Consider the following 24,759-nt stretch of genomic DNA (forward strand, 5'->3'; position numbering starts at 1 on the left):
TGGGGTCTTGCATAAACTTTGCCAGAAAAGTTGCCATTTTGGCATCAATTTCAGGAGGGAGGGCTACTTTGCCCTCTAAAGCAGGTCTGGGACATTCAGCTTGGAGACAACTTCTGACCTCCTTGTCCGGTGGCTTGCACAACCGACCCGCTATATAGGAAGCTACTTTAGGATATGGGGACCATTCCGCAGAGCGCAGATTTAAAAGATCATCTGGGTCCAACAAGTCTGAACCTGGGTCTTTGGTGGGGGGGGGGGGGGCTCGCAATTACCTTGGCACCATTCTCAGAGGGCAGAGGATCACCAGACGGATATCAGGGTCTGCCGGAATCCACGTCCCCATCTGAGTCCTTCGAAGAATCATATACGTCCCCTAGGTCTGGGGAGGGGGAGGGATCGAGGGATGGAGGGAAGGAGGACCTCCCGTAGTACCTGGGCCTTGGGACTCAGAAGTCGAGCGCAGGCATCTAGATCGACATTTGGATCATCTGTGCGCTTACGCTTGCTATCTGGGATGGACGGCAAGGGCTGCCCTGGAGGTATAGGGGCCTGTGACCCAGAGAGATCTTCCCTCGGTTCAAGGGATTTTTGGCACTGAGCCTGAAACTGGAGCATTTTCTACACCAAGGGTGCTACGACCTGGGCCATAGCCTTAAAAAAGAGGCATACATGACCTGGCAGAAGTGGTCATCAAAAGGAAGGTAAGTAATATCTTCTTCCTCCATGTAATCCTCATATTCCTTCATAGTTATCAAGCAGTGAGATAGGGCATTTAGCCAAGGACTGGGGAATAAGAATCTGGGGAAACCAGGAGTTACCACTAATCCCAGGAGGGATTAATCACAGGGCCCAAACAGGTCGAGGGACCAGTACTCCTTTTATTTTACAGGGAGCTGTTGTATACTACCTCAGACGTGTCCCAAAACTATGGCCAAACGAGACCTGTTCTTAACCCACAGAGTGAGTGTTCAGCTTCAGGCAGTGGCTCTCCGGTGCCAAAAGACCGTTCAAACAGTGAATTCAGCCCCCGTTTACAACACCCATGGCCAGACGCGCTTCACCTTTCAAAAGACTCGGGTCAAGGTGGCGCGCTGGCTGCCCGGAAAGAGGGGGGGCTTTCGGCGGGGGGGGGGGGGCAGCCGCGAAAGAGCGAGAACTTTCCTGCAGCCACACTGTAAAGGAAAAATCAATGGTATTAAAAACCTTCACAGCATAATTAGTGAATAAAACATCGTCAAACAATGTTTAAAAGCACAGAATTTATCATAATAACAAGGAGTGAAAAATACACTTATCTGAGGCTGCTGGAGCAGCGAAGAAAGAGAAGGATAGAGTGTCTCCGAAGAATGTTGAAAGGACATGCACTGTTCTGATTGTATGAACTTTCTTTTCCCATGGTCTCGTTGGAAATGTAGTTTAATATTGATACATCATGTTTGATGGCTGGTGTGTATTAAAGTGGAGAAAGTAAGATCTAATCCATGCCTCCGGTCCTGACATAGAATTCTGCTAAGATTATGCTATCCACATCATCCCCATCTCACCCATCAACTGTTTCCAGAGCATAACCAGATACACAGCAGAAAAGAGAACCATTCACATGTCGGTTTTGGAGAATAAGGAGTGGGCCACAGCTGGTCAATCATGTGGTACAGTCTAGACACAAAGTTACTCTCCTCCATACCAGCACAAAGCCCACCTTACTTCTTAGTAGGCAGGGAGACACTTCGTCAGAGTTGAATGCTTAGCAAAAAAAGGCCTAATGTTGTTATGCTAGCATCTCCGATATCACAGCAGGACAATCCAAGAGTGGTCATAAATACTAGTGTGTCTCAAGCAATATGCTCACTTGGGCACTGGGGCAGTTTCAAACATTTGGGGTTACTTCTCCATTTAACTGGGTTCAATCAACCCAGGTAATGGTATCTTAGGAGCCCAGACCCTTTTGATTGTTGTGTTGGTAAGAATGCTTTGTCTTAAAATAAGGAAAGGGCACGGACGGGTGGGTGGGACAGGAACACATAAGGAAGCAAAAGCATACTGCACTGAATAGTCTTGCTGTGGTATAGTTCACCCTGTGCATGCTGAACTACAACTGTGCCAGCAGTGATCAACTAGATATCTTCATGTTAACAAGCCTTTAAAAACGTGCCCCAATGATTTACAGACTAACAGGTCTCTCACTATACCCATCAATGGGTCTGTGAAGCTTCAATCAATCAATATGGATTTATAAAGCACGTCTAATCACCCAATAGGGTATCCAGGTGCTTGAAGGCCCCGGAGGCTTATTCAAACAGGGGTCTTGAGGGCCGTTCAGAATTCCAGAAGTGAGGTGATGTCCTGAGGTGCATGAGGACGCTGTTTCAGGTCTTTACTGTGATGTGGGAGAAGGAGGGTCCACCACTTCTGCTTCGGTAGATGCGTTTAGTGTGGGCAAGTGAAAGGGAGGCGGAGCACAGTCTTCTCGATGGTTGGTGTAAGTTCAGGCAGTAGTTTATGTAGGCAGGTCCTTAACTGTGAAGAGCCTTGTGTGTGTGGGTCAGCAGCTTGAATTGGCATCTCTTCTGTACATGGAGAAAGTGGATTTTCTTGAGGTGGGATGTGATGTGAGTTCATCAGGGAAGGCCGAGGATGAGTCTGGCTGTGGCATTCTGTAAGGTCTGAAGTCTCTATAGAAGGTGTGCGGCAATTCCTACGTAGAGGGCATTGACGCAGTCCAGTCGGCTGGTGATGAGTGTTTGTGTCACGGTGCGTCTCATGTGCAGGGGTAGCCACTTGAAGATCTTACGTACCATGCGCAGAGTGAGGAAGCAGGTGGCGGAGACAGCGTTGATATATAATTTCATGGTGAGCTTGTTGTCAATGATGATTACAAGGTTTCTGGCGTGGTTGGAGGGAGTGGGAGCGTGTCCTGTGTCTGATGGCCAGCAGGAGTCGTTACATCGGTTGCTGCTGTTGCCAAAGATTACTACTTCCGTCTTCTCCGTGTTCAGCTGTAGGCAACGTCATGCATCTGTGGAAGTTGGTTCTGGTGGAGTCGTCGGTGAGTGAAAGGGTAAGTTGGGTGTCATCTGCATAAGAAATTATGTTGAGACTGTAGGATCTGACGATGTTGGCCAGCAGGGTCATATATGTGTTGAAGAGCATGAGGCAGGTGATCTCCTTGGCTTCAGAGGTAAAAAATGAGAGGTGGATCCTCTGGGTTCTTCCGGTGAGGACGGAGGTGATCCATCTGAGCACGTCTCCTTTGATGCCAATGTGGTGGAGTGTTTCGATCAGTGTATGGTGGGATACAGTGTCAAAGGCAGGGAGATTGGCTGATAGGTTTTGAGTTTGACGGGGTTGGCAGAGGGTTTTTTGAGTAGTGGTTTGACTTTGCGTGTTTCCAGGCATTGGTCAATGTTGCAGTGGTAATAAAGGTGTTGAGTAGGGTTGTAAGTTCCTGGCTGATCCTTTGATTTCCAAAGTTGAAGATGTGGTGCGGGCATGGGTGTGTGGGAGCTCCTGAGTGGATGGATTTCATGGTGGAGGTGGTGTCCCGGGTGGAGAGGATGTTCCAGGTGGTTAGGGTGTGGTTTGTGTCGGTTACGGTGGTGCGTATCTGCCAAGAAAGTTTGTAGGTGTGAGTCGGGGTTCAAAGTATCTGTATTTGGTGGTTGCGATCTTGTTGTGGCAGAAGTGGGCGAAGTTGTCACACAGCTCCTGTGAGGGTGTGATGCTGTTTTCGCTGGCAGCCAGGTTGGAGAATTCCTTAATGATGATGAAAAGTTCCTTGGTGTTGCTGGGGGTGGTTTTGATGCCTGCTGCAATGGCTGTCTTCTTTGTTGCCCTCAGCAAGTGGTGCTAGGTCTTGAAGGCTGATTGTCGAAGGTGTACCAGCTGGCCTTTTTAGATGATTTTCTCTGGATGTTGCTATTGATGGGGACGATGCTGTCTGCGCAATTGTTGATCCAGGCATTGAAGGTTTTCACTCCCTGCTTGAGGTTGGTGGCGTAGCAGGGTTGGAGGTGTTGAGGCGTACGCTCAGCTGGTCTCTGAGATTTTATTCCACCTCCGGTGGGGGGCGTTGGTCATCTTGGGGGTGGTGGTGCAGGGGCTGGAGATGCTGACGTGGATGGAAGAATCAGTCAATGAGAGTTCTGTGACATGGCTACACTTGACGCGGTTGCTGGAGGTGAAAATTGGGTCCAGCGTGTGTCCTGCGATGTGTGTAGGGTCGTGGACGATCTGAGTCAATCCGAGGCTGCTCATACTGTCAAGAAGGTGTGCGGTGTTTTTTTCATTGAGGTCATCAATCTGGAAATATATGTTGCCTAGGAAGATGTAGTCCTTGGAGTCCAAGGCTAGGGGTGCAATTAGGTCTTCAATGGTATTGCAGAAGCTAGAGTGAGCGCCTGGGGGTTGGTATGCGAGAGTGCCTCCGATGGATGTCTTGTCATCCGTGTGGAGCTTGAAGTTGAGATGTTCCATGGGGGTGGTGGTGTTGTCGGTGGTGGTGGTTGTACACTGTAGGGTCTCTTTGAGGATGAAAGCTGTTCCTCCTCCCGGATTGTAGGTGCGGTCGTGGACAGTAACTTTATATCTATCGGGGATTGCTGTGGCAATGTCTGGGGTGGATATGAGGTTGAGTCAGGTCTCAGTGAGGAAGACTATGTCGGGTGCAAGGGTGATGATGAGATCCCATAATTCAGTGGAATGCTTTCATATTGAGTGTGTGTTGAGAAGGGCGCATGCGAGTTAGTGTTTTTGTTCAGGTGATTCTATGATGTGTTCGGTGTGGGCCTGGTCAGTGGGCTGGTGTGTTTGCAGTGGCAAATGAAGTGGCAGTGGGTGCAGGAAAAAGATCCTACCGTAGAGCGTGGGTCGGCGCGGTAGCAGTGTTTGTTGCCGCGTATGGGGTCGAGAGTGTAGAGCTCGGGATGGATTATCTTCGGGGGCACAGGCAGGCTTGTCTTTTGTGTGCCTTCAGCATGTTTGCTGTGCGGTTTTGCTGTGACCTTCATCAAGTAGGTCCTGGGGTGGGTGGGGCTTCTGTTGACGGGAAAAACGGTGAGTGGGAAAACCCTGTTGGGAAAACCCCAGCACCTGTAGTGTCACTAGACCGGTCTGCAACAACCAGGAACAACAGGCCACAGGCCAGTGGCAAGCTAGGTGTCCATGTGCCTTATACTGCAAAAAACCTCAGTCTGTGGAAGATAAACTGCTACAAGGCCTGGCCAGAGCACCTCCTACTGGCCTGCCTATTAAAGGACATTATTTAATTTTAGGTATGCTTTAAGACATTGGGTTATTAGTTGAGGGGGTTAAGTACCCAGATCAGGTAATAATCACAATCCTTGTCACAGTAAACTACAAAAATCACTAAATAAACCAGAGCTCTACCCCTGGTAGGTATGTCACAGAGTAGTCGGGATTATTGGCAATGTGTAAAGTATTTATGCAGTACTAAAACAGTAATAAAGGTGACATGCAAAATAATAAAAGTCACAACAAGAATTAGAAAAATATAATCACATTCAATAAAGAAAATGACAAAAATCCAATAAGAGGAACCGGAGATATAATTTTTTTATGTTCTAAGAAGGAATGATACTAAGAAGCACAAAGTGCTAATGGTAGTCGATTGTCATGGTAGAACAGGACGTAGGCGCAATTTGACGCTTACCACGAAGCAGCACGGGTCGAGTACACTAAACAGGTTAGTCCAGGTCAAAAATGTCTTCTTCTGACTTAAGTCCTTCAAGTCAAATACGCCACAGGAGTATACCTCTAACACACCCAGGACTTCATGGGAGATACATTGCCTCTGTCTGCCACTCTATGAGTCGCTAAAAGGAGGGTCCAACCCAGGTCCAGTTGCCAGTCAGCTGGGAGGTGCAGGAAAATGGCTCTTGCAGCTGATGTGTCCATGTAGCTTTAACAGGTTGTGAGCTTTTTGACTCTGTTACAAGAGGGAGAGCAGGTCAAGTCTTCTAGGGTCTTCTCGGGTCTCAGATAGAAGATTTAGGGCCAGATGTACATAGGTTTCAGTTTGCAATTACCTAACAGCGAATTATTGCAATTCGCTATTAGGAAATCACAAACAGCTATGTACAACAGTGTGTTTTACACTGTTTACGATTACCCATGTAGTCGCAAATTGACCTACCTCGTTAATATTCATGAGGTTGTCGCATTTTGCTAAAAACACAGGGATGGTGGCCTGGTGGGGCCAACAGACCACCATGTCTATATTTGCTTTTAAATAAAGCACCATTTTTTTATGCAGCCCTTTTCTCCTTAAAGGAAAACGGGATGCGTTTCAAAAAGAAAAATTAAACGTTTCAATTTAATTATTTAGGAGTAGGCAGTAGTCCGTGGGATACTGCCTGCTCTTAAAAAACATTTTCACATACATTCACAAAGGAAAAGGTGTCCCTTGAGACCCCTTCCCGTTTGAGAATAGGTTATCACCTACTTGAAGTAAGTGGTAAAATATGAATGTTTTGTGATCGCTTTTCGGTCGCAAAACATTCACACATACCACTGCGATTAGGTATTAGGTAGCGACGCCCTTAACACACCCCATCCTAATACTGAATCACAAACCCATTTTGTGATTCGGTAATAGGTTACCGAATCGCAAAATGGATTTGGTAAATGGGAAAATGCTATTTTACGGTCGCAAAAAGCACCTGGCCCAGAGTCCTCTTCTGATCTTATACAGGTTAACGAGTGCTCTACAGTGGTACCTGGATATGCCAAATTTATACCTGGCATGGGATAGTAAATGGCCCCTGGAGAATCCTTAACCAATTGGGTAAAGGTTCTTGGAGCAAACCCTTCCCATATGTCATACTTTTAAATGCCATATTCCCTACCTTATGGGTAATATGGCCTACTTAGGGGTGCCTTATAAATATTTAAAAGGAAGATTTAGGCTTGCCAAAAGGGGTTATTTTGACAGGCTAAATTTGCAGTTAAGAGCAGAACAGCCTGGCTATTAGTGGCAGGTCTACAGCCATGTTAACATTGTCACTGCAGTGGCTGGCACAATGGGAGCTGTAGTCAACTTGTGACATTTAACTTACAGGCCCTGGGTACACCCTGGTACCATATACAAGGGACCTATAGGTTCGTTAAATACGCCAATCAGATGTATACCAATTTCATCATGTTTAAAGGAGGAATCCAAGCACTTTACTCCTGATTTGAAGGGGTAAAGTGCACAGAGTTATATAGCAGTGGTTCTTAACTTGTGTTCCGTGAACAACTAGCTGTCTGCGAAGCCTACTCAGGGGTCTGTGACTGCTTAGATTAAATAATATTAAAAGATTAATAAAGTGTATATCAATAAAAAAGCAAAATGTACAACGGAATATTTTAAAACATTCTGTAAATGTAAAGGAATGTTAAATTTGAAGCTAAAAATTAAGGTAGCATTCTCAGATTGATTCATGGGCATCAAACAGAGTATTGTATGGCTCCCCATTGAATTTAGAAAATCTACAACATTCCCAAACTTAAATCTTCATATTTTTGTTTGTGAATTAAATAAAATATTTGATAATTTATATATTTGTTTGATAAATGATTGCTTCTGTATTTTTTCTGTACTGTTTTGCGGCTCACATTATCCAAAATGCATAGGCTGTGGCCCCTGGCTTCCAGTAATTACTCAGTGGGGACCTCCGGCTTCTAGTAATGATTAAGTTGGGGTCCACAGAAGCCAAATGGTTAAAAAGCACTGTCCTTTAGTCAGAAAAAAAGGGTGACCCTGTAGAAAGGGCAGCATTTCCAATACATCTGCTATAGCACAATCAAGAGGCAACATCATGTCCAACACATTAAGCCATTTTGGTCAACAGCAGGTTGCATTTTGCACTGTAGTTTGGTTAATAACCTTGCACAAACAGACTTAAAAAGACCAGAGTTAACAGTGTGGCCAGGGCAGAGACCAGACAAGACGTGTCTCACCTGATCCCCGTGCATGGGGACTGACCCCCCTCTAAAAAAACCTAGCACGAACCAGCATGACCTGACAATTCTGAGCCTGAGGTGATGCCGAGACTACCCTGCAGAGTCACAACAACCAGTAAATTTGCAGAGTGCCTGACCACTGCCAATTCTGAGGCCCCGGATGACTCGGCAGTGAAACCAAAATGGCAGCAGGGATCCTCTAATTGCGATCTCGGACTCTTGACTGCTGCCGACCTTCAGACCTCTGCTCTCCAGCGACAACGTTTCTCCTCTGGAGAGGGATTGGGGCAGCTGAGAGCACATAGGACCCCCACAGGGAACCTAGACCCTTTGGGCCGTTGCGTTTGGCCCCCAGGGGCAGGGCCCTGTCGATATACCCGAGGCGAGGCTCCCCGACTGGGACGATGGAGCGATACTCATCCACAAGGTGAGGCAAGAGGGCAGCGGGCCACACAACATCATCAGTGGTGCAAGACGCTGGTACCACCGGAACCCCTCCTCCCCTGAGGATGGAGCAAAGAAAATCTCCTCCACTACCGCGGAAAGCAGGGCTAGCCCGGCCGTTCCCCTGTGGGATCGATGGGGCCTTAAAAAGTGACCTTTGCACCAGTGTTCAGTGGTCTAGAATAACTGGTGAGGACTGCGAGGGATCCTTCCCGCGGTCGCCGGACACCTACCCGCCTCTCCAAGATGCATCTGGGGAGGAATAAAAAGCTCCATAACTCATCATTTGTGACTCAGTGGGGACCTCTGAACATAAGGCACGAGGAGCTGCATTGACCTGGGAGGGCCTACCCCTAGAATTGAGGCCACCCCCATTGGAGGCAAGGTTGCGGAGGCTCCAAAACCCCTTCATGAGACAACTTAGATAAGGGACAACTAATTCACGGCCGGTGAGGTGTCCCCCAGAGCCCAGTAAACATCTGGCTCTCGCTAAGCTGGGCCCCTCACGTGTAGCCAACCCACATGAGGGGAGGTCTTCTCTCACTGATTTCCCATGGCGGCCTCGAAAGCAAAGGGGACTAAAACATCTTTCATAAAGGACCTACTACAAAAATCAGACATAGCTCAGCTCCAGATTCAGGGTCCCCAAGCAGAGGTGGCTCCTCCGCTAAGGCGGAGGAGCGTCACACTGCTGCTCAATCAGTGAGCAATTAAAAATGGAAAAATAGAATGATAATAACTTAATGTTATTATAATTTTATTCAAGCGTACTGGCTCCGTTGTTTGGGGGCGGGGCGGGGCGGGGCTGGGCTGTTGAGAGACTGGGGGAGGAGCGGTGGTACCCCCCTAAGCGCGCATGAATGTTCTACACCCAGGGCCGGACAGGTCGTAGGGGGCATCGGGCATTTCTCCAGTGAGCAGGAAGGGTGGGGGCTGGTGCTGTACTGGTAAGGGTCGTTTTTGATGCTGGGGGACGGTTTTGCAGCAGTGCTGCAAAATCAGCCCCTGGTTGGACAGTTGTATGACTTCCGAAATTGTGGTATTTCAGGCGAGAGGGTGCCCACAGAAGCACGGGAAGATCTGGACCCGCCGGGCCACCCACAGAGGTATAGATCTGCTCCCACTGTTGCAGGCTGCCTTCCGTGACCCTATTGAACAATTGTTGGTCAGCAATTCACCTGTTTAGTCCATCGACTTTGATTATCTGTGGCTGGAAATTTGTTTATAATGTACATGTGATGATCTCTAGGCATGTTAGGTGCTGTTTAAGGTGTTTTTGGTCTGTTGTGCTGCAGACTTTATGGGTTTTGTATGATGTACCTACGGAATATATGCCATGCACACTATTTGTATTATCTTTGCTGGGCTTCGCGCATTTGGTACCTTAGAAAACGAATAAAAATTTGTTGTTAAAAAAAAAAAGTAGGCCCCTTGTAAGAAAAGTGCAGCAGTGTTCCCGTCAGCCACACCCCACCCAACCTACGGAGGCGGTCAGATATAATTGCCAGTGCTGGTTTGCGAGTCCATTCCGGCCCTGTCTACACCCAGGCTGCATTACAGCCTGAGTGGAGAACATGCATAGGGTCCCATTCCCTGTGTGAGAACTGAAGCACGGCGCTCAGACTAATCACAACGCTGCATGCAGCGTTGTGATTGGCTCAGGGGAGCCTCAGTACTTTCTGTTTCCACAGAAGCCAGGAAGAGGATGAAAGGACAGAGGAAAGGCAGTGGCGGCCAGGCGCATCCAGATAAGTGGGTTTTTATTTTTTAATTCCCTACCTCAATCAATCAAGCAATAAATCAGAGGTTTATAAAGCGTGCTACTCACCCGTGAGGGTCTCAAAGTGCAGGGGGGGCAGCTCCGGATCAGTCGAAAATCCAGGTCTTGAGGTCCTTCCTGAACGTGTGCAGGGTCGGGGAGCGTCTGATGCTCACAGGGAGCTCATTCCAGGTCTTGGCTGTAATGTAGGAGAAGGCTCTCCCGCCTGTTCTGATTCTGGGGATGCAGGGGACCTCTGCCAGGGAGAGGTCGGCAGAGCGTAGGTTCCTATTCGGTACGTGGAAGGATACTCTCTCGTTGAGGTATTTGGGTCTGATGTTGATGAGGGATTTGTAGGCGTGGGTGAGGTGTTTGAAGGTGACCCTCTTCTCAACGGGGAGCCAGTGGAGGTCTCGTAGGTGCTGGGTCATGTGTTCGTGACACGGTGTCCCGAGGACAAGTCTGGCTGCTGCGCTCTGGATGGTTTGGATTTTGCGTAGAAGCGTTCTATTGATTCCGGCGTATAGGGCGTTGCCGTAGTCCAGTCTGCTGGTTATGAGCGCGTGGGTGACGGTCCTTCTGCAGTCGGGGGGGATTCATTTGAAGGTCTTGCGGAGGATGTGCAGGCAGTTGAAACTGGTGGAAGCAACGGCGTTGATCTGGCGGTTCATGGAGAGGGAGGAGTCGAGGATGATGCCGAGGTTTTGTGCGTTGTCTGTCGGGGTGGGTGGATTCCAGAGGGTGGAGGGCCACCAGGTGTTGTCCCATGCGGAGGTGCAAGGTCCGAGGACGAGGACCTCGGTCTTCTCTGAGTTGAGCTTCAGACAGCTGTCTTTCATCCAGGCTGCTACGTTCTTGGGGCGTGGCTTGGACAGCAGTGGGTATGGCTGCCTAATCCCGTCGAGTGCGGCACGGAGGAGCGTGTTTTCATGCAGATCTGGAGTTAATCTAGTCGGATTTGGCTGCGGACACCGGATCTCAGCATCAGAACGAGTGAGGAGTGTGAGGCCACAACGAGATCAGCTATCTTCAACGTCTTCGGTCCCAATTCCCTAACAAGAGTTACGGCTTTTACCCGACGCGAGGAACATAAAATGGCGGCGGCTGTGTAACGGTCTAGTAAACAGAAAACGAGGCAGCGAGATACCGGACAGTGAACGAGGTGCCGTGTCAACTCCTAATTCATCTGACACCTATTCGTATTCCCGAAGGTGGGTAGACAAGCAATGCGCAGTGCAGAAGGTCAAAACTGCTCTGTCTCGCCCTCACTGCGATAACATGCGCTCTGTCTGGCCCAGTAATGGCGATTACTAGCATCTCGAACCGAGTGTGCTGATCTTCACGCAATTGCGTCTCCAAGCCCATTCAGTTGGGCGGTTTCCCATGAGCCTAAACAGATTGTGTCAAGCGCTGCATCATTAATTGAAATCTGTGCAAACATCGGGTGTTTACCAACGCGGGGTGCCTGACTTTAAAATGGCGCGCGATTGATCACATTGGCCCACATTGCTGAACCAGCAGAGTCTGGAAGTAATGGCCATACATGGCGATATAAGATCACCACTGGATAGATGCTTTTATACCTAAGCAGATGCTGTAATGCTTTAATTCCATGCTGGGCTACAAAAGCGGCCTACATTGTTACAGCTCAATGTCAGACCAATGCCAGTAAAGCATATGCCCTTGCCGATGGCTGGTCTCCAAGGGTAAAAGGGAACTTACCTACCTCAATCCTCACAGCCTAGTACACAGTCTACAGGAGGCCCATTACCTGTTGTATGATACCTGCATGTTACCAGCATAAGACCAGAACGGCACCAGAGCTCTGTTGATCTGTTGAGCACAATTGTCTGCTGATGTCTGAAATAGCTGATTCTACCGGGGGTTCTACTGAATGATCCCGTTGCTGCCTGCTTCTCGATAGGAGCCTCTCAGATCTCCTCTGTTATATTCAGATACACAACATCCTCAATAACCTCAACTGTTTGGCCGGACCTGCACAATCAAGTGTGTTCGGCGCTACCCAGGGCTACCTCCATCTACGTGTCCACTACATCTAGTCTTACTCACCTACCTGCAGGAGAGACAGATCCCGACCTCTTCCACGCTTCTACAGAACCCAGTCCTAAACATAAAATGGCAGACAAAGAATCCAGAGTTCTGAACAAAAAATCAAAGGCTGACCCGTCGATCTCAGACTCGCCGGTCAAAGCTAAAGCAGATATACATAGCACAATGGACATGATCCTCAGGAAGCTAGCTGATGTCCATGACCTGGCAAAGTCCACTAGGCAAAACACTGACTCTATGTAGCTGGAGCTCACCGCCATTAGAGCAGACTCTAAATTCACAGATAAAGAGCAGAGAATAAGCGACATGGAGGATATCACCACCCAGGCCAGTAAAGAAATACAAGACCTCAGAGCCACTTCCAGCGAGCTTCAAAGGCACACAGCCAAATTGGAAGACCACAACAGACGGGGGAATATACGCATTTTTGGTATCCCAGAAGGCTCAGAGGATACGGCAGATTCATGCGGAGCATTTCTAGATTCCTGGATACCCATGATCACAGGAATCAAATTCCCTCAAACTTTGGAAATGGACAGGGCTTACAGACTCCCGACATTCAACTCCTCGTACAGGAAAACGATCAGGCCCATAATATGCAAGCCTTTACACTTTCAACATACAGAGTTAATCCTTAACTTTGCAAGGAAGAACCACAAAGTTACCGGGGAAGGACACCAGATAAACTTCTTGCAAGACTACTCAAAGCAAACAGTTGACACGTGGAAGGGGTCCCTTCAACTGAGAGACAAACTGAAAGACAAAAACATCCAATTTTCCTTCGCTGGCCCGGCAAAGTTTAGAATTTTCGAGAACGGCAAGCCACAATTCTTTACGAATCCCAGTGAGCTAGCAAGACATCTGGAGGCGCCCCTGGTACAAGATATGGAAACCGCTGCTGGCCATTCAAACAAACGGAAACCATGACACTCAGATATATGTGGCCCTTTGTTCTATGTTCGCTGTCTCAGTGAGGTCCCAATGCTGATCGAAGTTGCTCTATTCTGCCAGTGCCATAAGCACACATAAAGGATAATCACACTGGGCTCTTGGCGTTTCTAAGTCACGGCTTGTTTATGCTATGTTATGTTGATACCATTGTAATCGTCATAATTTTAGGGCGTTTGTGGGGGTCCCGCACTCGAAACAATGCTCAGCCCTAATTGACCACAGGACACAACTACTGGTTACGGGTAGTGAGTAAAGTCACAGGGAGATATAAGTTGCACCACTCATTAGTGCTAAAATGGTTAGGAATGTTAGCTCTAATGTTAGCTTTAACTAAGGAAACTGAACAGTAAACATTGTCCGTTAGGATTGTTTTATCATATTTCCCAACAGATAACTAGTAATGGCCAGTCAGATTCTAGTTAGAGCTCATCCAGATTGGTTACACCTAGTTTACATCCTCCGAGCTGCAAGTTGACGGACCTGCCGTCGCAGCTCCTACTCTCGAGTTTTCCGGGTGGGGAGGGGAGGGAGGGGGGTGGGGGAGAGGGTGTGGGAGAGGGTGGGGGTGGGGGGACAGGACTAAGGGGGGTAAATGTGATTGTCTTCCTTGTAATTTTGATATTTGATGTATTTCTTGTATTTTTTTCTTTATCCTTTCTTTTAAAACACGTTGCAATAACAAATGGGCGCTACTTTCAATACGAAATCAAGGTCAAGACCCATACGGCCCACAAAAATAGTATTTATCAACAACTATCCACCCATACTACTAATAGGCTTGGTGCATTAATGTGGGTTCTGCATAGGGGGATGTACGATAGCCTCAAGGATATGTTTATCCATATGCTTATCCAAGCAGCCATCAATAGATAAGATGGCTCAAAACAAAAATATAATTGAGGACATCAAGATAGTATCCCTAAATGTAAAGGGGCTCAATCACCCTATCAAGCGTAGGAAAATCTTCGACTACATAGCCAAAACAAAAGGAGACATTATCCTTCTCCAGGAAACAAAACTCTCAAAGGAGGACGTCAGTTTTATTAAATACAATTGGATCTCCCATATTCTCTGTTCACCAGCTGACCATAAGAAGAAAGGGGTCATCACTCTTATAGCCAGAAACATGACGATGGAGGGAGACTGCTAATTACACACATAAAAAAAGGGGAGGATAACATACATGTGATCAATATCTATGGTCCTAACTCAGATGAGCCCAGCTTCTGGGGGAAAGTATTGGATGCGATAGACACCCTTCCCCAAGATGAACTGGTCATTGTAGGTGGGGATTTCAATCTACCTCTAGATCCCCTAACTGACCGGTAATCAAAATGTAAGTACCAAATTACTCATTCCCACGAAGTCCTTCGCAAAATCTGGTAAAAATTCAACCACGAAGTCCTTCGCAAAATCTGGTCAAAATTCAACCTCAAGGATGCCTGGCGTCTCCAACACCCAGATACGCGCGATTATACATTCTTCTCAGCCCCACACAATTCCTATACTAGGATCGATTATATTTTAATACCAGGCTCCTTTACCCACCTCATTGACCAAACAGACATTGCTCCCATACTTGTCTCAGACCATTCCTGTATCAGTACGAAACTAGCTGGTACGCACCCCACGCTCCCACCCAAGCGCTGGCGCTTTAATGAGGAAGTACTCTCCGATCCAACCGATAAAAAACAGATAGAGTCCGCGATCCATGACTGCATCATTCACAATGATCTTCCAGCTGCAGATCCATTTACTCTGTGGGACGCCCTTAATCAACCATCAGGGGAGTACTCATTGGAATGAAGGCAAGAATTAATAAGAAATTAAACTCGGAGCTCAACACTTTAGAAAAAGAGATTAAAACCCTGGAGTCAGCACATGCCAATGCGACAGACAATAAAGACATATTTGATCAACTTGTAAAGAAAAAATATCTATATAATCAATGAAAGAAGCCACGATCATTGTCACACCAAAAGAGGGGAAAGACCCACTCTTACCCAAAATCTATAGGCCAATTTCACTAATTAATGTGTATTGCAAGCTCTACGCAAAGATTTTAGCAGAACGGTTGATTGCGGTCCTCCCAAAAATCATTAGCAACTCCCAAGTTGGCTTCCTTAAAAGTCCGAAGTCTAACAACAACACCCTCTTGCTAACCCATATGCTAGAACAGGCAAAGCAAAACACTGTCCCGTCGCTTGCCATTACCATGTACGCAGAAAAGGCGTTCGACAGAGTCTCATGGTCATTTCTACGACATTGTATGCTGTCCTTTAATCTCGGGAGCTCATTCACTAATATGGCCATGGTGTTGTACTCAGAACCCACTGCACGTATTGCGATTAATAAAAGCCTATCAGAGGCCTTTTCACTTGAGCAGGGCACTAGACAAGGCTGCCCCCTATCCCCTTCCCTCTTTCTCCTAGCCCTTGAACCACTTATCCAGAACATTAAACAAAACCAGGACATAAAAGGATTAACCTTCATAGGCCTCCAGGTGAAACAGGCCGCATACGCGAACGACATTCTTATTGTCACGGAGGATCCATGCTCCTCTGTTACTGCCTTGATACAAACCATAGAAACGTACTTGTCCCACTCCGTCTATAAGATGAATCAAATAAGTCAGAAGTCAAGCCCCTCAATATATACTGTACTAGTGAGCTTTTAGGTGACTCGGGCCTCGCCTCGCAACCGGGTTTTATTAAATATCTAGGGCTAGAATTCAGCAGCGATATCCTAGAATCTTTACAACAGAATGAAACCATCACCTTAGAGAAAATTAAAAAACTTTTAGACGCATGGGCCCCTAGATTCATAACCTGGTGGGGTAGAATCAAAACCATCAAGATGATGGTTACTCCCCTAGTGAACTATCTAATAACCATGCTCCCTCTCACATTGACGGAGGAATTCCATCGGAAGCTAGACATCCTCATTTCCAAGTTCATATGGCAAGGTAAAAAGGCCAGAATTAGCCTGAAAAAACTCAGGCTGGACAAGTCCCTCGGAGGAGTAAACCTAGCAGACTTTAAACTCTACCAAACAGCGTTCTTAGCTAAACAGGGCTCGTACTGGTTCGCTCCTCCGGTGGGTTATTCTCTTGGCTAGAAATTGAGAGGGCGATGCTCAGCAACCTGGCCCCAGCAACCATACTCACCTCCAAGCTCACAAACGTTCGCTGCTCAAAATCTATATTCAAAAACACGAAACAAGCTCTATTGACACTGGATAAAAAACTAGAAGTTAGCATAAATCATTCAAACATGGAGTCACTGTGGGACAACAATAGGATCCGATACAGGGGGAACTCTATTCACTACAGTACATGGATTGACAAAGGTATCTTCTTTCCTTGCCAATTAGTAGACAAGTCATCCCCCCCTAACCTTCAACAACCTACAGTCTAAATTCAACCTAGACCCTCTGGAGTTCTATAACTTCTTAAAAATAAAGGCAGCAATCACAAAAGCAAACCTACACCCCTCTTCCCCATCTCTCCCGCAATACATTAAGAAAATAAATAAACTGGGTCACCAGGTCTCCTGGATATACAAAGCTCTTCGCCCTCAAACATCTCTCTTATTACTGAGAATCGCTCTCCTCATCGCCGATCTCCAAAGAGCTTTGGTCTAAAACGTGGAACTCAGTTATTAGAAACAAAATTTCGCCAGCCCTATCGCAGACAAAAATCTGGCTCCTACACAAGGCATACTGGACACCAGCTCGACTACACCTACACAAGATTAGGGAGGATTCCAGTTGTTGGAATTGTAGATAGGAAACAGGGGACCTTGCACATCTGTTGTTTTACTATAAGTGCGTAACACCATTCTGGGACAGAATCTTTGATTTTACCTCTAAACTATTCTCTTGCTCCCTTAAAAAAGAAGTCTCTACGCTGGTTTTTGGCTTCCTCAGAGTCCAATCAATGAACGATAATGACAGGGCCCCTCTGGATCTTCTTTTGATGGCAGCAGTCAAAGTTATCTTAAATAACTGGAAAGACACAAAGAAAGCGACTATTACATGCTGGTTAAATTGGGTCTCCCACCTTAGTGGCGCTGATACAATTGACCTCAAATTCACCATGGAAACCCTACCTCAGACACATGTGGGATAGCCTGGATACATACTTTGAGTCGCACAAACCGCCATGAGCTGAAGTCCTTAGTGATAGGGAGACTTAGGGGCGATCCATAACCGAGCCTATGTACAATTATTAACTATTTCCTTCCACATGGAACCAGACGTACTATGTCATTGCAATAATTAAGTATGCTGTATGTAGAAATTTACTTTGCTTTTTAGGTTGGATTATTGTTTCTAACTTTCTCTTTGTTATAGTTTATTCCGTAGTATTGTGCTTATATTACTTTATGTATGTTCTGTGTACTCATTGCTTGGAAAACAACCAATAAAAACTTTTGAACACAGGTTGCTACGCTCTTCATTCCTTCCTGAAAGCAGAGTCTGGTGCCTTCGAGATTCTTTGTGAGTGAGAGGATGAGCTGAGTGTCGTCGGCGTAGGATACAATGCTGAGCCCATGCTGTCTGACGATGTTGGTGAGGGGGGCCATGTAGATGTTGAAGAGCGTGGGGCTGAGCGATGATCCTTGGGGAACGCTGCAGTTGATATCGGTTGGTTCGGAGAGGAAGGGAGGGAGTCTGATCCTCTGGGTTCTGCCGGAGAGAAAGGATTGGATCCAGTCAAGGGCGGCTCCTTGTATCCCAGCGTCGTGAATTCTGGTTCCGAGCGTGCGATGTGAAACGGTGTCGAAGGCTGCGGAGAGGTCTAGAAGGATGAGGGCCGCAGTGTGTCCCTGGTGAAGTAGCATGCGGATGTCGTCGGTGGCGGCGAGGAGGGCGGTCTCGGTGCTATGGTTGCTGGGGAATCCAGACTGGGAGGCGTCAAGGATGGAGTTCTCTTCGATGAAAGCAGTCAGCTGGGAGTTTACGAGTCTCTCGGTGACTTTGGCCGCGAAGGGGAGGAGACAGATGGGCCAGTAGTTTTTCAGGTCTGTTGGGTCGGCCGTTGGTTTCTTGAGGAGGGGTTTAACCTCCGCCCGTTTCCAGTCGTCTGGGAAATTGTCGGACATGAAGGAGGCGTTGACGGCCCGTCCTAGTTCGGGTACAATGGCGGCGGCGTCCCTGTGGAAGATGTGTGGTGGGCAGGGGTCCGTTGGGGCTCCGGAGTGAGTTTTCTTCATGTTCGCGGTGATGTGTTTGACGGTGGCGGGATTCCAGGTCACGATGGCTGGCTTATCGGCGGTGTTGGGGAAAGGGGTGGTGTTCGGCGTCTGTTCGCTGAAGTTATCGTAGAGGACCTTGATCTTCCGCTGGAAGTAGGAGCTGAGCTTTTAGCAGAGTTCCTGGGAAGGTATGACGTCCGTGGCTTCGCTGGGGGGTTTTGCAAACTGCTGTATGACGTTAAACAGTTCCTTGGTGATGGTCACGTTGGTCTGGACTTTGTCTCTTATGAAGGTCCGTTTGGTGTCTCTTATGCACTGTTGGTATTCCTTCAGGGCGCTCCTGTGGTTGATCCGTTCTTCCGTGGTTTTCTGGTTTCGCCAGGTTTTCTCTAGGCGTCTGCAGGAGCGTCTGGCTTCTTGCAATTTTGAGGTGAACCAGGCGGACTTCAGAGGGCGTTGTTTGGCGGGGTGGCGGAGGGGTGTGTGAGCTTGTCGGTGCAGCGGGAGATCCAGCGGTGAAATTCCATGGCTGCGGAGTTGGTGTCGGTCGTTGCGTTGGGGGGGACTTGGAGGAGGGTGGTGTTGAGGTGCTCCTCTGTGACCTTGCTCCAGTTCCTTCGTGGTGGGCGCAGGGCGGACTTGGGTGTGGTGGTGGTGTTGAAGGTGAAGTGCACGCAGTGGTGGTCTGTCCAGAGGGGCTGGGTGGTGTGGCTGAACCGGACGTTTGTCCCTCCCGTGAAGATTGGGTCGAGGGTGTGTCCAGCTCTGTGAGTGGGCTTGTTGACCAGCTGCTTCAGTCTGAGGTTGTCGAGGAGAGTGGTGGAGTCGGGGTTGTTGCAGTTGTCGAGGTGGTCCCTTCGCTACCCCCCGTCCATTTGGTAGCAGCCACTACTGTCCCCAAGCTCGCCACCCAGATCACAGATGGACCCTGACCCCCAGGCTCCAGCTACAAAAGAAGACATTCAAACATTGTTGATGGAGTTCCGCAAGGATATAATATCACTCAGACAGGACTTTCCTAGAGCACTATCCGATTTGGATCAATACTTGCATTACATGCAATGGAGACAATAGAGACCACTGTGGCCGCACATGCACCAAAGAACTGCAACCGTTCAACAAGGCTACACATACTGGAACACCAACAACGCTTACTACAAAATAAGATTGATGACCTGGAGAGAAGTTCCAGCTGGCATAATATCTGCATTTTTGGCATAGCAGCAAAAGTAGCTGCTCCAGACATCGACGCCCACGTCCAAGCCCTATTTGCCCATTTGCTTCAGCTTCCAAATGACGCATCCATTCTCCTTGACCATACACACAGGGTCCATTCTACTTACCAGAAGCTAATGAACCTGGTCACCGATCTGCTCACGTGAGTTCACTACTTCCCCATGAAGGAGAAAAGCTTAACAGCGGCCCACCAACAAGAGTCTCTAACATTTTGAGGCAACGCAATCTCACTATTTCAGGACGTCAGCTCAAATGTTGGCAAAACTAAAAGACTTCTAAGAAGTCATTCAATATCTACAAAAGGAAAAGATATTGCAGGGGCTTTCTCTTCCGTTTCTCTTTCACATACAAGGACACATGCCACATGATAAGAGTCTTATAAGAAGCGAGAGAGATCGTGCACTTACCTTCCTCGCAGCAACTACAGCCCCTGGACCTAGACCAATCCCTCCCAAATCCACTTGACCAAGGTGGCGGATGGCGTTTCCAAGCTCCACAATCGTCATGTAAAGCAACTTGAAAGAGCGATAGCAGAGGGACAAGTATGGTCGACCTTCCTTGTCTGAAGACGACGAACTGCCCTGACCAGAGATGTCTCGGGTCCCATTACCTCAAAGACAATATGTGATAGTAATCAACAGGCAATTCATGCTGGTAAAAATGCAAATGTATCCTATGGATAAGGGAGTGTCACCGATGTTGATAGTTGAGCCCAGCCCAACAATACACTGTTAGTTACCAACTTACAAACCTAATCTGTGCCATGCTACACCTGCAAATTGTAGCCCTACAGTGGGCCTTGCTCAATCCCCTTTTTCTTTCCCAGTATCGGCGCCCCCGTCCAACCAGGTTCACCCGACCCCCCATTCGGACACACACAAACCCCACCATGGCAAGATGAACAACAAACATGAGTCACCTACCTTGTGACCCACATTCTCTCAGGTACCTTGTGAGACCACTCTAGCGACCTCACCTTTATCGATGTATTGGACTCGAAGGATCAATTTAATTCTGGCCATTCCCATAAAGCAATCATGACACCCCTGAAAACAGTATCTTTAAATGTACAAGGCCTCAACTTCCCAATAAAACGCCAGGCACTACTCCAATGGCTCAAACACAAAGAGGCAGATGTAGCGCTACTACCAGAAACCCATCTGCTGAAAACAGATGTCCAGTGCCTCCAAATGCTATTGATATCCACTCATCTTACACTCGCAAAACTAGATGAGTTGCTATACTCATACGCAGAGATCTCACTTTCCATATTGAGGACTCATATCGGGATTGTGAGGGCTAAAAAGTAGGCATTCGAGGCAAAATTGGCTCGATCCTGCTTTCCATCATCTCAGTCTATGGCCCAAATGAAGACAAAGAGAATTTCTACTTGGTTCTATTCCCAAAGGTAACTCAATGCGCCACGGGAGAAATAATATTAGGAGGCCACTATAACACGACACTCGACCGCTCACAAGCTTGACACACCGACAGTCCCCCACCAACCTCACTCTCCCAGGGACTCGCAGACCTCAATACCTGACTAAAAGGCCTACAGGATTTCAGCACCTGGATCCCCCAAGGGGTGACAAACCATGCTATATTGATTGATTGACCAAACCTATTACGAAAATGCTAATAAAGCGGACAGATTAATAGCATATAAACTACGGAAGGTTGCTACTCAAAACCACACTAAAGCACTTAGAACAAACGAAGATTGGTTAGTTACAACTACCACAGAGATCCAAACTGTCTTCCACCGGTGCTATTCTATGCTATTCTGTAGCCAAGAGCTTGATGAGACAGCCCAAGATTAATATCTACAGAATTACTCTCCCCCAGATCTCAAAAGCTACCTCGTTTCCCTGGTAGAAGATATTACTATTACAGAGGTATGTGAAGCAATAAAACATTTGCCCACCCGTAAATCCCCAGGTCCCAATGGCTTTACAGCCACATTCTATAAAATGTATGCCTCCCTTCTTGCTGCACCCCTAGCAAAGGTAGTTCATTACTTTTTGATGACTGGGAGGGTTATGGATACGATGATGGGTTCCCACATTACACACCTCCTCAAAGACAGGCAAAGACCCACAGTCCTGCACAGCCCTTCTCGACTGCAATGTAAAAATCTTTACTTCCATACTGGTACAACGACTCCATCATATATGGCCTCACCTCATATCCCCACAACAATCTGGTTTTATTAAACATCGTTAAGCTAACGATAATACTAGGCTGGCAGTTGCACTAATGGAGACAGCTGAAAGACAGGGTGGATTGGTCCTTCCTGTCGAAGCTTCTTACCAAGATTTGTATGGGGCCAAAAATGACGACATTCATTCAGGCCAACTATCGGCAAACCACCACAAGGGTCAAGATCAATTGGGAATACACAGCAGAGATTCCCTTGACCAGGGGCACAACACAGGGATGCCCTGTCTCGCCGCTAATTTTTGCTTTAGCAATGGAGCCCCTATTCAATATCTGTAATATACATAATCTCAATATCCATGGCCTGCAGGCGGGTGACAGAGAGCATAAGATTGCTTTATTTGCCGACGACATACTCTGCTTTGTGACCAATCCAGACCAAACTATCCTAGCACTCCAGGCAGAGCTTGATCGCTTTGCACAAGTCTCAGGGTTCACAATCAACTACTCTAAATCACAGGGCATGGGTGGCAGAAACACTTGCATCAATGCGGCTATCTCTCCAGTGTAAGGGTTTTTCACGGTCTGAGACTTCTATAACATACCTAGTCCTTTTACAAGATTAAAATTCCTCCATTCCTCACCATGCTCTTAAGAAATATGTACCGATTGGGCAGGTTAGAGATCTCTTGGATGGATAGGCTGAATAGCTTTAAGATGAACTTCCTCCCCTGCCCACTTTATACACTACAGACATTCCTTACATTAGCGAGACGCACAGTTGAACAAATTAGACAAAAGATGTTGGAGTTTGTGCGGCAGGGCAAATCCGCAAGTATCACGCTCTCGACTTTAACACAGCCCACACCTCAAGGAGGCCTCCGTTTCCTTGATGTCACAGCATACACCTGGGAAGCTCAAATCCGTCTGGCTTTTGACTGGAACTACAATCCAGATCGAAAACCCTGCATACAAGTTGAACAAGCATTTTCAACTGTCCCACTTAAGGATCCGTTATGGTTGCCGCCCTCGACATGGAAGAAATCCCAGACCCTTCTCCCCATGACGATGCCTTTATTAGAATATTATCAATCGTTTCTCCATAAGAAAGCATTCCCTAAGTATTTTGTTCGCCCTTACCCCATTGATTAATAATCCGGATTTCTTCCCTGAAGTCACAGACTCTGGATTTCGGCACTAGTATAGGGGAAATTCTCTGTGTCTTAAATAATTCTTTGTTGATTGCGAGCTCCAGCCTAGAGACATCCTAATTGAAAAATTCCAACTACAGGGAAGAGATACTTTTAGGCTAACACAAGCCCTACACTGGGTGGGAAGCAGGCAAATACAAGGCCAATTGTGGAGAGAAGAGAAACACCTGGAATTCTTTTTTTCTAACAATGTACAATGCAGGGGGGGTTCTTAGCTTTGTAGATACATACTAGAACTCTGTTCCCATCAAAAACCCATCAAAAACATGCCTACGCCACCAAATGAAAGAGAAATACGGAGATAGAAATGTCTGCCGATACCTGGCAGTTCATCAGGCAGAGAGCTACAAAATCTTCTATATGCACTCAATATAAACAGAACGCTTTCAAACTGCTTGCATACAGGTATCTCACTTCCACAAGATTACACAGGATATTCGATAATGCGGAAACATGCTAGAAAGGCTGCAGAGAACACCGCACACTACTTCAAACATGGCGGGCATGGCAAGACATACTCTCTCTCCTCCGTGCAATCACAAATCTTTTCCTCCCTTTAATAATACTGCTGGGATACTCTGGCGTCCACAGCTTTTACCCTACGACCACTCCTCTGAGAAAATGGATAACTCATCTTTTACTAGCCCACCTGAGTATAGCCCAAATGTGGAAATCACCAAATTCTCCAACACTCAACAAGTGGTGGGAGAAGGTATGTTCTATATATGCAACGGAGAACCCTTCCTCCTTTGATCCACGACAGAATGAATACATTTGATAAGGTTTAAGTCCCTTTAAGGCATGCATAAAGTGATAGAACAGAATGGGAGGTGCCATAATGATGATGTCTCAATTCCTGAGCAGCTCTGGCATTGTGAAATGTCCCAAGCGGACGACGACGACAACAACACAGAGGAAGACAAACACTTAGGGGCTTATTACAATGACGGTTGGAAAGCTTCCGACTGCCATCGTCGTTTTCAATTCCGACCGGCTGATTATGAATCTGCCGGTCGGAATTGAGACCGGCCGGTCATTCCGGCTGGCTTCCGATGGGCTCGAGGAGCCCGTCGGCCAGTCTGAGGCCAGCCCGTGATCCCAAAGGATGGCCTTTCCGCCCTTGGGATTACGATGCACGGTTTCCATGCCGACCTTTCTGACACAGAAACCCTGTCGGAAAGCATGTTTGAGGGCCCCTAGCATGGCCCCCTTGTGTGAGCGGCCACCAGTTGGGAGCCGAGGGGGCACCTACGGTGCCCCGCTGTTAATCCCTGCACCCCATAGCAGGCATCTTGAGATGCCTGCCACGGGGTGCAGGGATTAACACCACCTACCATTTCCCTATGTGAGCATGTACTATGGCCAGTTTACAGCCGTAACACATGCTTCCATAGAGAAATGTCAGAATGTGACCAAACAGTGTTTGCTCGCATCCTAATCAGGCGTTCGGGACCGCCGACCGGAGGTCGGTCAGTCCAGTTTACATCAGTGTCGGCCAAATGCAAGTCTGCCCGACATTGTAGTCGGCCCCAATTTGAATGTATACAAACAGAGGTGACTGGGTGTCTGCAGCGCACTCCTATAATTTTACAAAAGTCTCATTCAATTAGTGTTAATCACATACAATGATGCTCCAAAGGGGAAAGGGCGGTCACCACACGCCCTGAATTGGTCACATGTAATTTAATGTACTTGAGACTTTACTCCTGATGCAGTGTACATTGTTGGTTACACTTCTACTATTGAGAGAATGTATTCGCTATAGTCATGG

The 24,759-nt window shown here is 47.3% G+C and overlaps 1 protein-coding gene across 1 annotated transcript in view; it reads right to left on the reverse strand.

Moving 5' to 3' along the window:
- Positions 1-24,759, reverse strand: part of LOC146776371 (blastomere cadherin-like) — a 562,924-nt gene that overhangs the window by 362,666 nt on the left and 175,499 nt on the right. The gene's annotated exons all lie outside the window — the stretch shown is intronic.

The sequence above is a fragment of the Triturus cristatus genome, chromosome 12 (genome assembly GCF_964204655.1).
Source record: "Triturus cristatus chromosome 12, aTriCri1.1, whole genome shotgun sequence".
Classification (NCBI taxonomy): domain Eukaryota; kingdom Metazoa; phylum Chordata; class Amphibia; order Caudata; family Salamandridae; genus Triturus; species Triturus cristatus.